The sequence below is a fragment of the Periplaneta americana genome, chromosome 4 (genome assembly GCF_040183065.1).
Source record: "Periplaneta americana isolate PAMFEO1 chromosome 4, P.americana_PAMFEO1_priV1, whole genome shotgun sequence".
In the NCBI taxonomy this organism is placed as follows: domain Eukaryota; kingdom Metazoa; phylum Arthropoda; class Insecta; order Blattodea; family Blattidae; genus Periplaneta; species Periplaneta americana.
In genome coordinates this window covers 201,047,879-201,070,236 of record NC_091120.1, presented here as the reverse complement: position 1 = coordinate 201,070,236, position 22,358 = coordinate 201,047,879, and the positions used below count along the sequence as shown (strand labels likewise).

Below are 22,358 nucleotides of genomic sequence, written 5' to 3'. Positions count from 1 at the left end.
GATAAGATGCGCCCGCTTATTATGCTATCCCGTGTAATACGCTTTTTTTGTCTGGTCCCTGCACATTTCATATATAACACCTTTATAAAATACCCCGTTTGTTGCGCTCAAGTCCCGCATAATACACTGAGTTTGTGGAATATTTTCGATGTAATTTTCAGCAATGCACTGTAACAGCAATGAAACATCTTGGTCATTGTACTCACTGGTGCCATTAACCTTCATACGCGCATTTAAACCTTCATACTTCATACCTTAGTATACCCCACCCTCTTGTTACGCTCTCTTATTCGACTCCTTATCTGCGTGGTTAAAGCCTACATACAGTTACAATACCTCACCCTCTTGGTAACCCTCTCTCTCAAACAGCATTCCTCACTCGGCCGTAATAAAATTCTGGAAATTTTTGCTGGGCAGTTTGTTGTCCTTCAGTGTATTGAAGTGTGTGTGAATGTCATTACAATGAGTGTTAAACGAAAAGCGCTTTCTGTGTCGGAAAATTGGAAATCTTACGAAGTACGATGAGAACAGTACTCTTACTCAGAAACAACTCTCTGATTCATTAGGAATCCCATCATCGACATTAAGAACGATAATAAAAAATCGCAACTCAATCACTACAGCTGCGATGTCGGGAGGATGTAATTGCAGAAACTGAAGTGTGGTAAACATGAGGACTTGGAGAACATGCACACGACAAACAACTATAAATGGCTTATTTTTTTTTTTCGAAAGAATTATGTACAGTACATATTGTAAGTGTCTTTGACGTACAGTAATTACATAATGGAGTAATGCTGTATTACCTTTCATGAATCATGTATTTCAATAAAGAAAAATGCTAATAGATACTGTATATAAGTCAAAATTAGTATACCCGCCTAATACGCGGTTTACACCCGGTCCCTTGAACAGCGTCTTATCGGGATTTTACTGTAGTTTGTCAGTAGGGAAATGTGTTACTAAGAATTCAATATATGCTGGAAACAGAAAAAGGACATAATGTACGTTTAGTTGTTATTCTAGGGACACCTAAATTTATAATCATCTTGTCGTGTGTATGTGTGTGTGTGTGTGAGTGTGTGTGTGTGTGTGTGTGTGTGTGTGTGTGTGTGTGTGTGTGTGTGTGTGCGTGCACGTGCGTGCGCGCATGCTTTTTTTTTTTCTTAATCTTGGTTTTAATTGTTTATTTACACCTTTGTAAGAACTGCAAGATTATCTAGTGTTAATGGAATTAGTAATAAGGGAAAGTATATGGCAAGAAGAGTTCGAGAATTCGCCATAGGTTTACTTGACATTCGTCTTACAGTTCGGAAAACCCTCAGAAGAACCCAGCCATGTTATCAGTCCAAGTGGTATTTGAACCCGTGCCCAAGTATAGCCCCGGGCCACCTGTTTAACTCACAGCCATCTGAGCTAAACCTATGGTTTTCTTCATCTTCTTGCTCATTTTTCTTCATTCCCCTTCTTTTTCTTTCTTCGTCCTTTTTCTCCTCATCCTTGTCGCCTTTCTTCGAGTGGTAAACTGTGGGAGATTTATGTCATTTGCTTCCTAGTGTTTGTCACAACCAGTTTAATGGTAATGTTAACTGTCTTCATTATAAAATGCTGTTCCTTTGCAGGAATGTGTAGAGCTTGCAACCTGGTCTCGACGCATCCAGACATTCTGCACAATGTGGCACCGTTTAGCTGCAAGGCTTTACTGCCAAGTCGGGCTTGCATCTGATTGTAAATAGCCTTCCCAATGAATCATAACAGCCAGTTATATTTATGAGTGATTAAAAGACGTAAGCAATGTTTTAACTTGGGCTTTATTTTGCAATTCTATCTCATATTCTTGTGCTGTATTTTTCAGCACATCGTAATCATCTAATCCAAGAGCTTCTGAAGCAGATCTGTATGCTAGCCTAATCAGAAGTGTCTGTTTAACACATATTCCGAATGGCTTTCCTACTCAAGAAAATTCTCTGATTGAAACAGGTTATGTTCCTTTTGTTTTGGTTTAATTTTAGATTAAAGCTTCTCAGAGATGGGTCTCAAGAAATTGGGTGCAGACTGACAGTGAGATTCCTGAGTTCAGAGAGTAAAAGTTGAAGTTGGCAACAGTGAAGTGAACAAGAATTTATGCAGGCAAACTCATTCCTCAGACAGAAGTGTTGAAATTTTTCTACAAATTCATAATTTTCTGGAATGTCTTGGATTTCTTTTGCTGACATTTTGCCATGTAAAAAATTAGTTCCTTTAAGAAAGTAATTTAGGGCCCATATAAAATAGGCCTAAATAAGTTTTAACTCATATAATCTACACCCATTGAAAAGGGATCATAATCATGTTAAGGTTTACATAAAATAATCAGTCACATTTAAATGTTTTTGCAGCTCAAAATACCTTCGTATGTATCTGCATTTTCCTCCCATTCCTTCACTGAATCTCTGCATTTAGAGACAGTAATAAATCACAGAAAAAGATAAAACACTAATATAATAACATAAAAGAAGAATTTATTGATTTACCTAGCTTTTGCAGTTAAAATTAAATTGCTTTAATTAAAATAAGCAAGTGAGTAATGTTTATTAAAGAACAAAAATGGCGTTCAGAATGACATTGTTAATTGCATTAAAAATTCTGGATTGTTTGAATAAAGAATTATTAATTCCATCGTAATTGAAATATAAAATATTGCTAATAAAATTAATCACAACATAATGAAAATATAGAACAGATGTATTATGGGGACCATCCATCACCACAGTGGGCAAAAAAAAAAACAATCGGCAGGAGTAAGGTTTGATTAGAGTTTTTCGTAATTTATATTCAAAAGCTGTAAGTGCTACCAAAGTAGAGAAATGAAATAATATAATTTTAACATTGCTCATTAAAAAAGACTTTTTTTTTTTTTTGTAAAATACGAGTATTTTCCCTGGACCAAAAATACAGTATGACAGTGCATTGCACAAAAACTATTGGTTAATTCAGAGGATGGCAACATATTTTATATCGATGGTATAAGCAATATAGTGTATCAATAGTGATATTCATACCATTCAACCAATCAGGAGGGTGGCCCCTATGATGGATCTGTTCCCAAAATTTGGATCAGTATTGGTACTATATCTACATAATTCAGATTGCAATAGGATTATTTTTCAAAGTTTCGTTAATGAGATTCGCCAAGAATATCGAAAAATATGGGTTGCTTTATAAGAGCCTGCATACATCAGGATCTCTTGAACAATAAACAAGTGGTAACTTCAGGATTAAGTTTCTTGTTCACTTGTATCCGTAATTATTTTGATGTGTGTAGAATTTCTAAATTCTGTTTTAAAAACTTTCTAATGATAAAAGTTTATACATTGTAGGGTTCTTGAAGTATGCATTCTGAAACCTTACAATGGAAGTTCTTTGGAGTTAATGAAATTTGTATTTCTAAACTTCTTTATTTTCAGTGTACATCCCCTCCTGTTTGTAGAAAAGAAATAGAAGAGATGATAAACATGTTCAGTTTTAATTTGATTTTATTTGTTTCTAACAGTTAATTTACTGTTTTTCATTTGCATTTATATTCGTTAAAATCTGTGACTTCAGAATTCAAGAGAGAAATATTTCGTTAACGTAACCTGCATTATTTATTGTAAATTTTGAATGTAGGCCTATATTCTTTTTTACAGTTACTCATTATATTTAATTTAGTTATTCTGATGAAAAGTTATTTCATACTAAAAGAGGAAGGGAAATAGTTTGGTAAATACTGAATTAAGCCAGTGCTGTGTGATGATGAGATTTGAAAGCCTATAAGGAGATGCCAAATGTGAAAACTGGGAGTAAAATATGAAGGATAACTTTATACCTTTAGCAGAAATGCACACAACATTTCACTTTTACAGACTGGGCAGTTCAAAAGTCCCAAAAAATTGCTGGCATTTCCCTCCATGAAAGTGTGGCACTCTTTCCACCTGCAGTCAGTCATGAACGAAGTTTCATTGGAATAGGTTGTGTTGTGCAGTCATGTGTGAGACTTCATTAGAGAGTACAGTAGTGTTATGCAGTAGTGAGAAATGCACTGCATCATTGGATATTCCTCTTGGAAACGTACATCAAGTGCAGAAAGTAGATTTTCGAGGGTTATTTTACGACGCTTTATCAACATCTAGGTTATTTAGCGTCTGAATGAAATGAAGGTGGTAATGCCAGTGAAATGAGCCCGGGGTCCAGCACCGAAAGTTACCCAGCGTTTGCTCGTATTGGGTTGAGGGAAAACCCCGGAAAAAACCTCAACCAGGTAACTTGCCCTGACTGGAACTCGAACCTGGGCCACCTGGTTTCGCGGTCAGACGCGCTGACCATTACTCCACAGGTGTGGACGATTTTCGAGGACTGTGTTCCAAAGGAGCTCCTATGTCATCAAGTTTTTCTTCTGTAAGCACATGACGTTTTCGTTTTCTTTTCCAGTCAGTCACAGAACCTATTTTATTAAATTTATGCACTAACTTTATTAGTGGTTTTCGTGCTGAAACTGAGCTCGCAGGAAATACATCTAAACACTCGTCTAATTCTGCCACTCAACATTCTACACTTGATGTACAGTACGTCCACAGTCTAGCATATATAGTCACGAAGTTTGAAGTGATGAGAGTACTAGGAACAATAGACTGTGTCGGTACTATTTTGAATTGTCTGTGATGAGGCACTATACTAAAAGTCAGGTTATGAACCGACTAAACAGGAAGTAGTTGGGTGGGCGAGAGGAAAGTGCGGGTTAGAGGGGTATCCTGTGCAGTGATGACACGTTGAGTGTGTGGGGTGGAGGGGGGAAGGAGAACGGAGCTTTTCATTGGACCTCATATGAAAATGTCGTCTGCTAACGAAAATCTGGCAACGGGATCATGGAGACAGTGTAGCCAAACTTCCCATTTCATTTGCAGTACCACGTGCATTACAAGCCGCATTTCTTACAGCGTCATTAGCTCGTGCTTTCTTAAAACAGTAATTTTAATTACTAATATTGTTGATAGTGTAATCGAGAACTATATACTTGAATAGAATAATGAATTCTCCTGAGTGCTAAGATACAAAAGGAAGCGGGTTTTTAAGTCTGGAGAGAAAGAGAAATTATTTTGTCTCTATACAAGCATTACCGACAAAAAGTGTAAATGGAGGCATCACATCGGTAGAAGAAGCAGCGCGGGAAACGGCTGAGGCACTGCTTGTGACTTACTTAACTGTTCTAATTTCCATATTGTGTGTACTATAAATTAATAGCAGACCTAACAGTATCTGAATACTCTTATTTATTTTAAACAATGGCTCATCCGGCTCGAGGTTTCCTTTTAAATTTGTATATTTGCTTATTTTTATATTATGTGAATTAATAATGATAATAATAACAATAATAATAATAATGGAATATACTCGTACATGACTTAATTAGTATAAATATAAAATTAAGATCATATCCATTAAATTATTATTATTATTATTATTATTATTATTATTATTATTATTATTATTATTATTATTATTATTATTATTGTACAAAAATAGCTAAATAGTAAATTCGATTTATAACAACTCAAAATAAAATAAAAATTAATATAATATATCTTGATATATTTAGTTAACATTATATTATTATTATTATTATTAGGGCCTATTATTATTATTGCATTAAATCGTTGTTCGTTCGTTTAACTGAAATGTTTGAATTCCTTATATACTTCTTTATTATATTAATAATTGAAAACACAGCTATGACGGTTATTTTAAACATATTATGTGACAAACACTGAACACGCTTTGAATCTCGCGCCACTATGTGCCAACAGAGCTCAGAAAGAGAGAAACAGAATATTGCTTCCGGTTTAGTCGGTTCATAACCTGGCTTTTAGTGTAGTGCGATCCTAGTGCTTAGCAACTGTTTATGGATGCATATTCCCTACGTATTGAGCTTTGTGACTATATACTAGCCTGTGGTATGTCTTCAAGAAAAATGTACGACACAGTGAATATCTCGCCATTGCACAACACTACTGAACTGTAATGGTCTCATGTTCACATTCTTCAGGTGAACGATCATCCAACCAAAAAGAGAGATCATGTGGTCAGCTATTGTAGCTGGCGGAACCAGATTTCACTACCTATTGTAGCTCCCCAAATTCATCACAATGCTGGGTGGGCACCAGTCCCATACACTGGCCGAAATTTCATGAGAAAATTCTTTCCCCATGAGGACTCGAACCAGTGCACATTTTGTAATGCAAGTCTAGGCATGATGTGTTAGTCCTCGACACTACAGCAAGAGAGACCGTGGTTTTTTAAGATAACTGTATTTATCTGCACAGTTCCAATGTGTGTTGGAGGGTTTTATGTTATATATTGCCAATAACCCCTACTTCATTCGCAATGCCACCAAAAAATAGTGTTCTTTTACTTATAACAATATAGCCTACATCAAGCCTTTTTTGGTTAATTACTATTTTGATTGATTGTTAGATAATTTTGTACTTATTATACCATCTAATGCAAGAAAGATAATGTATTTTGTCTTTTTTTTTTCATTTCACACATTTTAAAAATGAAAGCATAGTTAATTGATTAACTAGTGGACTTACTCGTGTTAATTATGTAAGATTTGTGTGGCTTACAGCTGTTTCAGTGCTTCACGCACCATCCTCAGAGTCTACTAGATCACGGCGTCATCTCGAACTTCTCTGCCTGTTATGTGGGTGTGTTTGATTGTTGAAAGGTGTTGAAGAGTGGAGTCAAATAGTGTGTGTGTGTGTGTGTGTGTGCGTGCGTGCGTGCGTGCGTGCGTGTGTGTGTGTGTGTGTGTGTGTGTGTGTGTGTGTACTGAAATTGATCTGTGTGTTGAGAATTTGTTCGGGGTGTGTTTTAGTGTGTTTGTATATTTCGTATTGTTCTAGTGTGTTGAGTTTTTGGTTCTCAACACACAGATCAATTTCAGTACACACACACTATTTGTCTCCACTCTTCAACACCTTTCAACAATCAAACACACCCACATAACAGGCAGAGAAGTTCGAGATGACGCCATGATCTAGCAGGCTCCGAGGATAGTGCGTGAAGCACTGAAACAGCTGTAAGCCACACAAATCTTACATAATTAACACGAGTAAGTCCACTAGTTAATTAATTATATTCAAGTGTTAAAAGTAGTGTACGCAAGATTCAAAATGGAAAGCATAGTGTCCCAGATTTTCTCTTTTTAAATATGACAACTCTAAACAGAGTAAATGACCTTTCAGGTCTTATTGTATTGTCCTGAAAATGGAAACTTATCAAAATGTTGAAGATGTTAAGTTCCAGCATACAATCGAATACCCAAAAACCTTTTTAGAAAACAGGATATTTGTGTTTCTTAGGCTGGTATTACACTATCAAAGTTCTTAGACAAAGAATATGATAAAATATTTTATAAAAAATCCGTGATAAAAGGTTGAAATTTGAGTATATTACATTATATAAAATATTTTATCAAAGATAACCTAAAATTAAGAAACAAGAACCATGGGCTTCCATTTATAGTTAAACAAAATGAAATCTTTTTATGATTACAGATATGCAAAAATGAATGGTGAACAGTACAATGCATGTTAGCTACAATTAGTTCAGACATTAAAATAAGCATATTTCTAAAAATAAGCCATGGGTTAAACCATGGATTGCAAGACGTGACAAGAAAAGTATCCACCAAAACTCACTTAAAAAAATATAGAAAGAAGGAAAACAAGAAGTATAATGCAAGGACTTGAGAAGTTATATAAATTATTTGAGAATGGCAGAAGATAATTTTCAGTTTGTCTAGACTTGTGCATCACTCCTGTACAACAGTTATAGTCTCTGCTATTTTTATGTACACTTCTCGTCTTTTATTTCTGTTTTTGTAGCTTTTGGTTTGTGTTTTATAACATTTCATTTGCTTTATATTCTCATATCAGCATGTTGATCGTAGTAACAGTTCAATAATATTTACGTACCGCCATTTTGTTTTCAAGCTAGGAAAATCTTTTTTGAAAGATAACAAAATGCACTTACATTTTATAAAATATCTTTTATCAAAGAAATTTTTATAAAATAAAACCCATTACACTCATATATTTTATAATAGGCCTACATATTTTGTAAAAGATCTGTGTCAAAGAACTTTGATAGTGTAATACCAGCCTTAGATTTAGGATTCTGTTACATATTTGATTATTTGTTACCTTACGACAATATACACATTGTTAAACATTTCTTTGCCCTACATATAGGTTATTGTTTTTACAGATTAATACTTACTGACATCATATTGTCTTCCAAATAACCTGCAAATAGTAGTTCAGGTATTTTGTTTAAAATAGTAACATGCAATAAAGATAACAGATATAAAAAATAGTGCTTGCAGTCTGCAGAAAATGGTTTACTATTCTTAAAAAAAGTTGTACTCGAAACCATTGAGCTTCAATTGTTCTTGTAATTTTCCTTTAGGTGTCGATTGTATTGGTAATTCTTTCAATATGCCTAATGAACTACAAAGATGTATACTATAAATTTCAGTTTTATTGTATCTGTATTTTTTTCTTCTGCATACTGCATTTGTTTCAGGAATTTTCCATATAGCCCTTTTTTTTTTCACAGTACAAGAATTTATGCCTATTTCTTGTAGCATTATTTTTCTATATTTGTTTCTAATTTCTATTATGTATAAGTCTTTTCTTTTTAATCCAAGTTTTCTTTACATTTCTAATCGAAGAAAATGCAAGTCATCCAACACTATTTACACTGTGATTATGAATACGAATGCTTTGCATTCAGACGAGATAACTTTGTAGCAGAAATGATTATGTTGATAACACATCTTGTTTTGTTAATGAACAAATAAGAAAATAGCATTGGTGATATTTATCATGTCCTCATATCAATGCTATATCAATAATCTTTTTCTTTTAATTAAGTTCATTCGAGAAAAGAATTATTAGTAGCTCGAAGTGCATTACTCATAGCCTATACTATATTTGCAGAGCTGATTTAATAAAACAGTGATTGATCTCAAGTAAAACATTATTTTTAAGACATATTACTTAATTCTTTTAAGAAAAAATATTAAGATTTTATACCATTACGAAATACGCTTACTATATTTGCTAGTGTAATAGTTTTAGTTCAGTAATTTTCCTCAAACAATGTTAGGGTGTGAAAAGGTCACTCAACACAAAAATCTTAAAATAATTAAGTAGCTTTAACAGATTTAGCTTTAATATACCATATTTTCTGCCGTAGAAGATGCACCCCCTTTTTTGTACACATTTTTTTGGGGGGAAAAAACTTCATCACTGAATATTATAATTAATTTATAGTATTTTGAATATGAAGTAATACGTAGATCTACTTTCATCAAATATCTAATCTAATCTAGGAAAGAATATTTTTTAGTCTTCATCGTTAAAACCCACAAACCCATCTCCAGAACTAAATGAAGAGTCGCTTGAAATCTCTTCTAAATCAGATTCTGAGTCCTCATACAACAAATTGTTCTCTGTACCATCCAGTGCTTTACTAATGCCACATAAGATTAACCACAGCATCCCATGAAGCTTTGACCCATTCACAAACAGTATCAGCATCTAGGACGCATCCTATTTTTTCAGCTCCATTTTCAAAGAAAAAAGTGCGTCTTATACACCAGTAAACACAGTAGTTAGCCACTGGAATTTATTGATAGCATTTCCCTGGATTGTGTACTATACCTGCTCAATTAATTATTGTACATTGAATAACACAGTTTACTATATACAGGGTGGATGGTAACCTTTACATCAAATTTTATTAAATCATGCACATTTCTACTGCTAATCTTGTATTCCGATGTGAAATTAGCCATGGTTTTTTCTTCCCCAAACCGCTCAACACGTTTTCTTTTGACATTTTGTACAGAATTATTAAATTATGTACGGACTTGCAATTGTGTGGAAGTTCTTGGTGTCATTTCTTTGAAAGCAGATAGTGACTTTTTTTACAAGTTGTGAAAAATACCCTCTCCCACAAGAAAGTGTTTCTACTGTCTGCAACAGCAATGGTAGCATTTCTACTACATACTGTGTAATAGTAAAGGCTGGTATAAAAAATGCGTACTAACATAATGTACGATATTTTCTATTTTTCTGCAGGAAAAAAAAAAAAAAAGAAAAGAAAAAGAAACAGAGCAAGAGAAAGACGGTTGGATAATATACCAATCAGTTAATAGGTGATGGATAATCGAGATTCTGCTGTACATGAATTCTTAAATAAAAGAAAAAAGTGTCATTAAGTCATTACCGTAGTTAAAAATAATATTCGAATTAATAATGATTGTTGCCAAAAATGGACGTAAGTTAGAAATGAAAAGTGCAAAAAACAAGAAAACACGAACCCGCAATGGCTATTCCTGTTGGTGGTTTCCCTGCGAGTATCTCACAGTATAATAGAGTGTTAATTTAAATTTGATTTTGGATGTTCGCATGCGAATTAAATGCACCATCGAATATAATATGTACCCTAGTTTTCAAGACTATATGAGTAGCTTAATATCAAAGACAGACATCTGACCTCAATCGAAATTTAGATAGCTGTGGTTTTTATACAATTTTTCATGCTCTGTACAGTTATAGTGAAACCATATGCAAACTCTAACACTACATTTATAAAATAAATTGTGTTAAATATTACAAAGAGCACTGTGAATTAAAAAAATGCCTCTAGATCAAAACTATGGAGATGACAGATGTCCGTCTTTGATATTAAGCTACTCATATTTTGTCAAAAAAAAAGTGTGTATTATAATCGCGTAAATATGGTACTTGATTTCCCATGTTAAATTCCTGTGTATAGTAAACTGTGTTACACACGGTACAGTACAGGTTCTTTGTACTGAAATTTAAAATATACATTATAAAATGATTGGGATACAGCGAATATTATACTTTAAGGATCATTAAACTAGCATGTACTACCTCAAGTTTAAAAAGTACTCTTAATATTGAAATACTTTTCCAGAAATGAAGAGAACAAAAGCTGTTTGTTCAGTAAGACTTCTAGAAACCAGAAATATAAAGAAAAGTGTAATGCTGAGCAATAAACTGGATTCCTTTTTTGGCTCAAGACTTCGCAGTAATTTTTATTTTTTTTACGATAATATCTCACGTTATTGTAAATTTCCAGTAATATGCAGGGGCGTATTTTGCGGGCTACCGGCGTAGCCCAAGGAAATTACAAAAGAAAAAGTTTATAATATAACATAATGTAATAATTTTATATTATTAGTTTTACCATAGTAATTAAAATTAAAGTAATTGTTAGATATATTTTGTGTAATAATAGGGTCAGCGGTAGCCCAAACCCTTTAACCAGTATATGCCACTGGTAATATGCAAAGAATAAGAATAATACATTCCATTGACTCAAGAAATACCAGTAATGAAAAAGGTTTCGGAAGTTCTTTGTAAACATTTAGTAGTCCTGGCCTTTTTTCCTGTTATTTAAATAGCTTCAGTTTCATTTAGTAAGTTCTTCATGAAATGGACTAGAAACTGAGGTATAAAGTGTAATATGTGTTTTCTTATTAAAAGGTGTCCAATAAAAAAGAGATTCATTCAAATATATTTTAGGTGACAGATTATGCAAACTTTGTATGTGATCCATTCTGTTGAAGAATAATTTTAATACCATGTAACAGGATATTTTTGTTTTATTTTGTGCCCTAAATTCAACCACTCGATTCCCCCCCCCCCCCCTTGTACAGAGGAGGGACCCGAAAGTTTACACTGCAGTCTGAGGCTTATTGTGCTTACCTTCTTGTGAATGCTTGGGTAGCCGAACGGCTGTGCTCTTGTACAAGTACAGCATGCTGCACCATGAACTTAACCCGGACTTTTCCCTTTTATGAGGTTCAGAAGATTGTAATGGAAATTCTGAAGGCCTCTCTTCAAATTCTACACTATTATATATATGTCAACACGTAAATTTTTGTTTTAATGTAGAAATCGAATCATCATTTTGCTTGTTTCATTTCCCTTTATCTTTTATGTTTGTTAATTCTGGATCCCAGTGGTCAACCTCACTCGAGGACGGATGATTTGAAATAAATCTTAGTAGTTCCCAATTTCATTCATAAGTCTTATAAAAAGTATATTTACTTAGTTTCACACATATATAAATCTGCCTAATAAATGTGTACACCTCAGTAAAATGATAAAATTAATTCAATTGAAAAACAATACAACTAATTTTAATAACTTTCAGTTCCCATACCAAAAAGTTATATAACAAAGAAAAGCATTTATTGAGATATGAGGTAGCAGCTGTTATCTAACTGAGGAGTGGCTAGGCATAGTGTGAGGTGTGAATGTGCACACACTGGCACATTAATCACATCTACTGTTGTGGCATCTGAACCAGTTATGGATAGAAAAGTGAGGATCTTTGTGGAAGTCAGTAACAGTTTCATTAAAATATGTGAACAATATATTGCAGTGAATAAGGGACATTTTGAGCAACGAATTTGAGCTAGGTAAGCACAGATCTTACAACTCTTGCTGGGGATACAGGCACGCACCTCGCAGTAACCAAGCCATAGTTGGGTGGGGACTGGCATCATCTATCTCCAGATCACAATAAATTCTCCTCATTATATAAAATAAATAAACCTGATAATAAATTAACCTAAGGCATTTGTTCTGTGTGCGTACTGAATTAACAATCATGTAACATGCTCACCCTCTTGCTGAGAATGCACACTAGGGTGGCCCTTATTTTTCAACTTTCATATTGGAGTTAAATCTGTGCTTCAGTGGCTAGTCATGATAATATCTTTGAAAAATATTGGAGTGCAAGAGGTCAAATGACTTTATTGTTAAACGCCTGGCATTAGAAAACAACAACAACATTTTTCAACTTTCTAAAAGTTTAGCTCCCACCCCTCTGTCTTGTTCCAATCAACAAAAAAATGATCTGTGCAAATTTTCAGCTCAGTCGGACAACCGCAAGGCAACCCTCATCGACCATGAAGTTTTGAAATTTTAGCCCGGAAAATATTCTTTTCTAATATTATTAGATAAACCTATATTTCCTTTATTGACTTATTTTATAACTAAACATGATCTTGTCTTTGATGAATAATTTTTCACTTATTGATTCAGAACTGTCTTTGCTGACCTGCTGACTGCTTGTGTAAAGTGACTTTCAAGACGTTTTTTTCCTAGACTTGTAAAATGGCATCAACCTCTTCAGGTAGTTCGTCACACCAGTTAAGACAATACTTTTATCTCTCTCTTGTTGGCTACATCTTCAATCAAATCATTGGAGCCAAAGTACCTTGAAACCGGCAAGTTTTAAGCATTTTCTTCTACAATGTACAAGTTGTAAATCTTACAACAAAGGAAAGTGTAGCATTGGTGATTCAAGAAGTTTTCATTTTTTGGCAAAAAGCACGAATCCCTACTAGAAAAAGTGACCACTGGTTTCATAAGTTATTCAAACTCTATGATGAATTAAAGGGTTTTTTAGAAATATTTGAATAGAACTGCAGGCAAGGAAAATGAAAAAAGAGATATTTTTGTGAAAATTGTGGATGATCTCTCTGACATAGCTCATTCAGATGCTTTGGGACAGATGAAAAATGAAGAGGATATGAATTTTAAACGATGATTTTTCTTGGCAGCATTCCAAAGAACGGGATATCGTTTCATATACTAAGAGCTGGAAGTCATGCTAGGTGAATGGCAAAAGCAATTTTTTGCATTCAAGATATACTCGTTTCAAGATCAATTTCAGTTACCTCATAAGGAGAAGAACTCTTTAAGAAGAATATGTATTTTTCTTGGTCGAGTGTAGGCTATGTTCGAGCCTGGTTTTTGTCATAAGCAATTAAAGCACCTTATCATGATTTCTTATTCATGCGTGAACTGATAAATTATCAGGATATTGATCCATAAATCAGTAAAGGCTGTTGCAAGTAAGTTTTCCAACCATCTCTGGTACTTGCCATTCACCTAGCATGACTTCCAGCTCTTAGTATATGAAACGATATCCCGTTCTTTGGAATGCTGCCAAGAAAAATCATCGTTTAAAATTCATATCCTCTTCATTTTTCATCTGTCCCAAAGCATCTGAATGAGCTATGTCAGAGAGATCGTCCACAATTTTCACAAAAATATCTCTTTTTTCATTTTCCTTGCCTGCAGTTCTATTCAAATATTTCTAAAAAACCCTTTAATTCATCACAGAGTTTGAATAACTTATGAACACAGTGGTCACTTTTTCTAGTAGGGATTCGTGCTTTTTGCCAAAAAATGAAAACTTCTTGAATCACCAATGCTACACTTTCCTTTGTTGTAAGATTTACAACTTGTACATTGTAGAAGAAAATGCTTAAAACTTGCCGGTTTCAAGGTACTTTGGCTCCAATGATTTGATTGAAGATGTAGCCAACAAGAGAGAGATAAAAGTATTGTCTTAACTGGTGTGACGAACTACCTGAAGAGGTTGATGCCATTTTACAACTCTAGGAAAAAAACGTCTTGAAAGTCACTTTACACAAGCAGTCAGCAGGTCAGCACAGACAGTTCTGAATCAATAAGTGAAAAATTATTCATCAAAGACAAGATCATGTTTAGTTACAACATAAGTCAATAAAGGAAATACAACAATAATAATAATAATAATAATAATAATAATAATATAGGTTTATCTAATAATATTAGAAAAAAATATTTTCACGAAACTGTGGCTCTATCCTTATTTGATGACTATGTTCCAACAGTGGTTAAAGCAAATATGTCTCAAGTTATACTGGAAGCAGACGAAGGTGAAGAAGGAAAAGAAGAAGAAAATAAACTGAAGAGCTGCATTCTGCACCAAAATGATTTTTCTTCCTTTACAAATATTGAGCTTTCGTCATTTGTAACTCCTAGTACTAAAATTTTCTTCACGAGATTTTCTATCAGCACCGATGTCCTTGACAAAGACCCTTCAACTTGGAAGGATGATCCTGTTTACAAAAGTGGAATTGAAAAACTTTAGAAGATAGTTGTTGTGAATGACGTTGCAGAAAGAGAAGTCAAACTCATTCAGGATTAATATTCTCATAAAAGTTGAAACTGAGAAACAATTTGTTTTACAGATTGTTGCAAGAGATTGTAAAAAATACCCAACTGCTACTAAATCCTCCATTAGGAAAAAGTAATGTTCAATGTTCGTTCGTTTATATAATGTTTTGATTCTTTAGAAATTATTGTTCTAAATAAAAATGTGTTTCTCCTATAGAAGTTGTGTGCGTTTCTAAGAAAACCTGATATTTCTTAAATTTTTCATTTTATTTCAGGAATTTTTGGAATTAAATTTTGGGAAATTTCGTTCAGAATATTTTTAAACAATTGCTGGGGTTGCCAGAATGTCTACATAAATTTCTCTAAGAAGAAAAAAATAAATGATCGAGATAGGGAAGAGTATACCACTTTTGTATGGAATTAATCATTACGTATACTATGTTCTAACTTCAAAGCATTTGAGGGTCACCAAGCAGTTGTCCGATTGAGCTATAAATTTGCACAGATCATTTTTTTGTTGATTGGAACAAGATAAGGGGGTGGGAGCAACACAATTTTAACTTTCGAAAAATTACCTATAGCTAAGGGCCACCCTAATGCACACATATTCATTTCATTTGTGATTTATCTAGTGTGAGATTGTTTCAAAATGATTCAAGTTATAAAAGAAGAACCACAGTGCACAAGCGAATTGTCGTGACAGCATCAATAAAACAAAGAGTGTAAAATGTATTTATATGACGAAGAAGTGGTAGGTTGAATATCGTAGAATTTTGTGGCAAAATAACAGTTGCATACACATTTCTTGTATCAGTGCCTCAAATCCATGCATATGGAATATTTCTTTAAAAGAAAAGGTAACTTTAACTTACAATACGAGCAGGATAGGTATCTTGCTCTGCTTTAAAAAGATATTGAGAGTTCTTATATACTCACCGGTACAAAAAGCAAAACACTTAAATTTAAGGTATTCATACAAATTATCAGTAGTGATATTCAAGAAGTTTAACAACCAGTTCTCTCACGTGTATCTATGTTAAACATATACTATATATGTCCATGGTAATTGCAAATATTACCTAGAAATAATTTGACAAACGGTTCGTTCGAACTGGCCTAATATATCACCACTGTAAATGACTATGTGTTTGCGAGTAGAAAACAATTGGATCGCTAATTAAACACAATGTTGGTAAAATGTCTGTATAACATTTTTGGTAGATATACCAATAGCATTAACTTAGATCTTATAATAAAAAAGTAAAATAAAAATCGAAGTGTTTCACTTTTTGTGTCAGTCAGTGTACTTTCACATTTTCATACACTTTTTTTTTTCTTCCTCAATGGCAGGGCCCTTAACTTGCCATTATTTGCCCCAACCCTACAAGTGGGTTCATAGATGTTGCTAGTGCTGAGAAATGTGAACCACTTAATTCATCAGAGATTATCCAGAGTGCACCACAGGCAGTGAATCTACATTACACTCGTAATGGATAATGATGATTATGGAGAATTGTTAAGAGGGGATCCAGAATACCTAGAGAAAACTCCTGTTTTGCCTGGACCACATATTAGCCCAATAAAGTTATGAATGCAGGGTAGAGCAGGATTTGAACCCAGTCCCCATAGCTTATAAACCCAATGCACTATGACTGAACCACCATGGTGATATTTCCATACACCATAATGTAAATACTGTAATATTGTATTTATCGAGTCACAATGTTTATGGGTGTGTCCGACTAGATACAAATTAGAAAACATTACTGTTGTTATTCTTATTTTCACGAAAACCCAATATTTTAATTTTTCTTATCAAAATAGCACAGCATAAACACAGTAGACCTAACATTAGACAGTACTCATTTTGAAAATAAAGGGTGCGGCAAAACATCCTCCCTAATTTAAAGTTTAAATAAAAAACAGATGGATCAAAATAAGGAAACTGTATTAATATGAATTGTATATAAACGGTGGGAAATTTAGGTTTACATGCGTTGTCATAGCGATATCAAATGACATGTGCAAAACAACAATTGAATAGGACATTGAATACACGGAATTGACATTCAATTAGTGCAAATTGTAATCTGTAACGAATTCCAACTATGCCGTGGACGGGTGAAGAACGTGCTTACGCTGTGGTATCGTTTCTGGTAAGTGGTAATTCCGTTGTGGCTGCTCAGATGTTTCCCGGACGCTTAATTTCTTCACGTGGCGACGTCCCCTGGCCCACACGATCACCAGACCTTGTACCCTGCGATTTTTTTCTATGGGGGCATCTTAAGGCTGAGGTGTTCAAACATCAGCCGAGGACTTTGCCAGACCTAAGAAATGCAATACAGGGAGAAATTTATCTTATTCCTCAAGAAATGCTAGTTAGAGTGATGCAGAATTTCCGAAGTCGTATTCAACAATGCATTGATAGTGAAGGATACCACTTGAGAGACACGTTATTCAAAAAATGAAAAATTCCCACTGTTAAGATACCATTCATATTAATAAAGTTTCCTTATTTTGATCCATCTGTTTTTTATTTAAACTTTAAATTAGGGAGGATGTTTTGCCGCATCCTTTATTACATAATGACTTGGTAAGAGCACTTGGCTCCTACAGGGCGGGCCAGAAGTCATTGTACCCTTAAATATATAGAATGTAATGTACTGTAGAATTACTAAACAATGACCAAAACATTTGGTAGCAGTGACAATATCAGTTGAATAACAATAGTGGAATTTTGAGCAAGATGGCAGATATAAGTAAATATTCACTTGAAGAGCAGTTGGTTGCAAGTGTTTAGGTCCATGAAAGACAGCACACGGGGCAGACAATGCAACAAATTATGACACAGTTTGAAAGGAGATTTGCAAGGCCATCCCCTCCAAGAAAAGCAACAGTGGAGAAAATGAGTGTTCATTACTAGCAGCATCAAAGACAGTCCCCAAAGTGGTCGACCCGTTACTGCTAATTATGTGGTTGCACCATACTTTTTGATGTTAATGAGTCTGTTAACGGAAAAACGTATCTGAGGATACTTCTTGAGTGGTTGGTACCCCAACTAACTGCTAGAGATGTTATGGATCAAGTGTGGCTGCAACAGGATGATGCACCAGCCCATTAGGCGGTAGAAGTTCGTAATTTCCTTAACGACAAAATCCCAGGAAGATGGATTGGCCGTGAATATGCAAGATTACCAGCACCATTACCATGGACTCCACAAAGTCCCGACTTGACAACAGCCTGTGGGAGTATGTAAAAGAAAAAGTGGCTGCGAGATGGTATCAAACAAACGACGAACTGAAAGATGCTGTGGCAACTGCCTTTGCAGACATAACACCACAGCAGTTACGTAAAATGTCACGAAGGTCCTGGAAACGTATCCAACTCTGTATAGACAATGATGGAGCTCACATAGATCCACTAGATTAGGTAAGTAATGTCCATGGGTATGGTGACTTTTGGCCCACTCTGTAGATGGATTGCAGGATAGTACTTTGAAGGGATAAGACATTTTCTTTCTCCTTACCACTACTTCAGGCAGTGTCAAATTATTGTTAAAATAAAACAAGTTCTTGAAGCTATTATAAAACTTAAAGACATGCTGCACAATAATAATAATAATAATAATAATAATAATAATAATGCCTCCCATCGGAGGTAGTCCAGAAGGACTCAGTATACTCTCCTACATGAATTTTACAATATTAAATGTTTACATAAATTTGTAGAAAGAAAATTAAAATAAACATATATGAATTATAAAGTGAAGAAAAAAAAATTAAACAAAGTGAATATGATGACTCAGAATTTGGCAAGAGCGTTTCAAAACTGAAGTTATGATGTCAGCAGTAAGTGTCTGTGGTAGTTCAAAAGTCTTCCTGAAGCTTTCAAAGAACTTGGGAATCACACCACGAGCTCCAATAAGAAGACTAATCACCTCAATATCTTCAAGCTAGTATTTTGCTTTGAAGTAATCAACCGTTGGCAGATAAATGTTGATCTTTTCTTTATTGACATCCTCCGGCTGGCTGTACAAAAGCTCCTTTTGAAGGTTTTATGAGTGTTGATTTGGAAAGAACTTCGGTTACTTACAAATTACAGGGTAGTTTACAAACTTGCGAGCTTACTCTTGAGGTAATTATATTTTTTACAAATTCATATGAATATAGAAAAAAAATATTGCTTTTTATATACTGAAACCAAACAGAAACCCAGATCAGAATAATTTCTGAATAAACTTGCGTAATTGTGAAGTCAGTTGTCAATAGCTCATGGAGCTCAAATGCAGATGTTCCGTTTCTATAGTAACTTTATTGGTAATGAAGTCTATAAAGTGATGTAAATACAAGTACGTGGTCTTGAGATTTCTGAATTTACTCTTTTGTTTGTTGCTATGTGGACAGATCTATTGATATTGATGTTCTATGGTTTATTTCACTTTATTATTCTTTCACTGGACAGAGTATCGTATGAGAATTAAAATGTCTCTAAATTGTATGTTCTATAACGAACCAAAGGAACATACTATACTAGCACTTGTAATGCAGTAGGAGTCAGTGACAGATGAATTACTGTACTCCCCTTTGGACATACAGCAAATTAATTCCCCTAGCTTAATTTTAGTCAACAACCGTCAAATATCCCCTCACAGCTACAAAATGTACTCATATTTGTAGAGCTCAATATACACTGCACCATCTTTATAGTAAATTGTTGAACTGTTTATAATATTTTGCTGCATACTTATTTTTATTTTAGAACTGTGTAAAAACACTATCTTAAATAATGTACATACAAAAAACAACACGAAAATGACATGTGTAAAATAAATGAAAAAGCAGATCTATATATCTGTACTTTAATTGTTGTAACATGTTTCATTATATAGGCCTATTTTCTTGTTTAATGTAATGAGTGTTTACATTTTAATGGAACTTATTAATGGAGAATAATTCATTCCGGCACCGGGAATCGAACCCAGGATCCCCAGCTTGGCGCACTGAGTGCTCTTACCATATAACAATACAAAGGAGGAGAGTTCGGTCAGTGCTGTGGATCGGATCCCAGATGGTAAGAGCACTGAGCATTCCAAGCAGAGGATTCTGAGTTCAATTTCCAGTGCCGAAACGAATTTTTCTCCATTAATAAATATCTACATGATGACTATATAAAGTCATTGATTACATAATATTTAATAGAGGATGGCGAGGTTCTCTAATAAGAATATATATACTGTATCATGATAGAAGTTATGAAGAAATATGTTAACTAAATGTTTTCAAGACATAATATACTTTTCAATCCAAATTGGAGAGTGCAGTCATTAAATTATTTAATTCCTCATTTGAAAATAATAACTTGCCTGCAAACACTTGAGAAGGTTCTGTTGTTTTTAGTTTATTACTTTATTTTTCATTATACCCATTTACTGTATGGCTCTTAGTCAATTCTCCCAGTGGTTTGTCCCCTCCTTGCCTAAGAGGAATTCAACCTGAACAGTGATGCTGTCTAAAGAAATATTGCGATGTAAAATGGTAATTGCGATAGGTCAGAGCATGGGCTAGGCCTACTACTGCAACTGAGTCTTTCTGCAGATACAAATTGAGTGTACGGAAAGTAAACTGGAAGATATCTATGCCTACCCCATAGCTGTATCATATCAGAGAATATTCATGAGTAAATACACCTCTGGACTGTACAGCACTAGAATCTCTTGAAATGCAAGTAACTGTATTTTATGTTCTAAGTGAGTAATAAAGATCTATTTCAAATAAAATTTCTGTTGATGCAAATGTCTAAACAGTTATTAGTAAAACTGGTATTGTTTACTTAGTAAGTTAAGTTGGCATCCATGACCTTATGATGGTATCTATACAATACTCAGGACATGTATCTACATGTGTATTGTGCAATATGTAATATTGTATGATAGATTATACTGTTTTTTGTACCTGTAGTAGCCTGTAACATGAATATGAATGTAATTTGTCGAATAACAAACATGAAATTATTTTTGCTTCGGTTTATTCAAAGTATAGATGTCTAATTTTGGGAGATGAGTGGAAGGAATGGAACCTCTTCAGTCCACGAAAATGTGTGATCCTTTATATTCTCCTTAAGTTCCGTACTCTATCTATGGTTGACCTCTAACATCTTAATGGAGCATTGTTTTACAGGGACGTCTGTCTGCAGTTGGTACCTTCTGAGGATTAGTGAATTAGTCATACATTTCATACCATGCAGTCTCTTGTTCTAGTCCATAAACCTACACCATCATCCATCACAGTGTCCCATCCTGTGCATGTTTTCAAAAGGTACAGGAATAGTCATGAGTCCATCACTATCTTCACGTTGGTTTCTTTCAGAGTCAAGACTTGTTTACTGATATCCGAATCTTCCAGCCATTTTATTTTAAGTAATTGATTAACTAGCGGACTTACTCGTGTTAATTATGTAAGTTTGTGCGGCTTACAGCTGTTTCGGTGTTTCATCACACTATCCTCAGAGCCTACTAGATCTCGGCGTCATCTCGAACTTCTCTGCCTGTTATGTGGGTGTGTTTGATTGTTGAAAGGTGTTGAAGAGTGGAGTCAAATAGTGTGTGTGTTGAGAATTTGATCGGGGTGTGTTTTAGTGTGTTTGTATATTTCGTATTGTTCTAGTATGTTAAGTTTTTGGTTCTTGGGTTGTATGTGTAGGATTTCCATGTCCGCATTTATGTTATTGTATGTATGGTTAGCATTGGTTATGTGATCGGTGTAATGCTAACCATACATACAATAACATAAATGCGGACATGGAAATCCTACACATACAAGCCAAGAACCAAAAACTCAACACACTAGAACAATACGAAATATACAAACACACTAAAACACACCCCGATCAAATTCTCAACACAAAGATCAATTTCAGTACACACACACTATTTGACTCCACTTTTCAACACCTTTCAACAATCAAACACACCCACATAACAGGCAGAGAAGTTCGAGATGACGCCGAGATCTAGTAGGCTCTGAAGATGGTGTGATGAAACACCGAAACAGCCATAAGCCGCACAAACTTACATAATTAACATGAGTAAGCACGCTAGTTAATCAATTACTTATATTCAAGTGTTAAAAGTAGTGTACGCAAGATTCAAAATGCATTTTATTTTGTCTCAGAACTACACATTATGCCATTCAGACTTCCTCCTCCTCTTCACAGACTCCCTGCAATTCCACAAAATATTTTCAATGAGAATACTTCAACTCACATCCTTTGTCAAAAAAT

General features: G+C 34.3%; 1 protein-coding gene across 3 annotated transcripts in view; it reads left to right on the top strand.

Annotated features, from left to right (window-relative positions):
* Diap2 (Death-associated inhibitor of apoptosis 2) overlaps window positions 1-11,203 on the top strand; it is a 34,332-nt gene extending 23,129 nt beyond the window's left edge. Inside the window, exons 9-10 of one of the 3 annotated variants that reach the window (XR_011331909.1) lie at window positions 1,623-1,787; window positions 2,013-11,203. The gene's annotated coding sequence lies outside the window, so the exon portion shown is untranslated. Of the gene's footprint in view, window positions 1-1,622 lie in introns of all 3 variants that reach the window. The other 2 variants (XM_069824658.1, XM_069824657.1) reach the window with 2 other exon arrangements.
* Window positions 11,204-22,358: the final 11,155 nt, after the last annotated feature.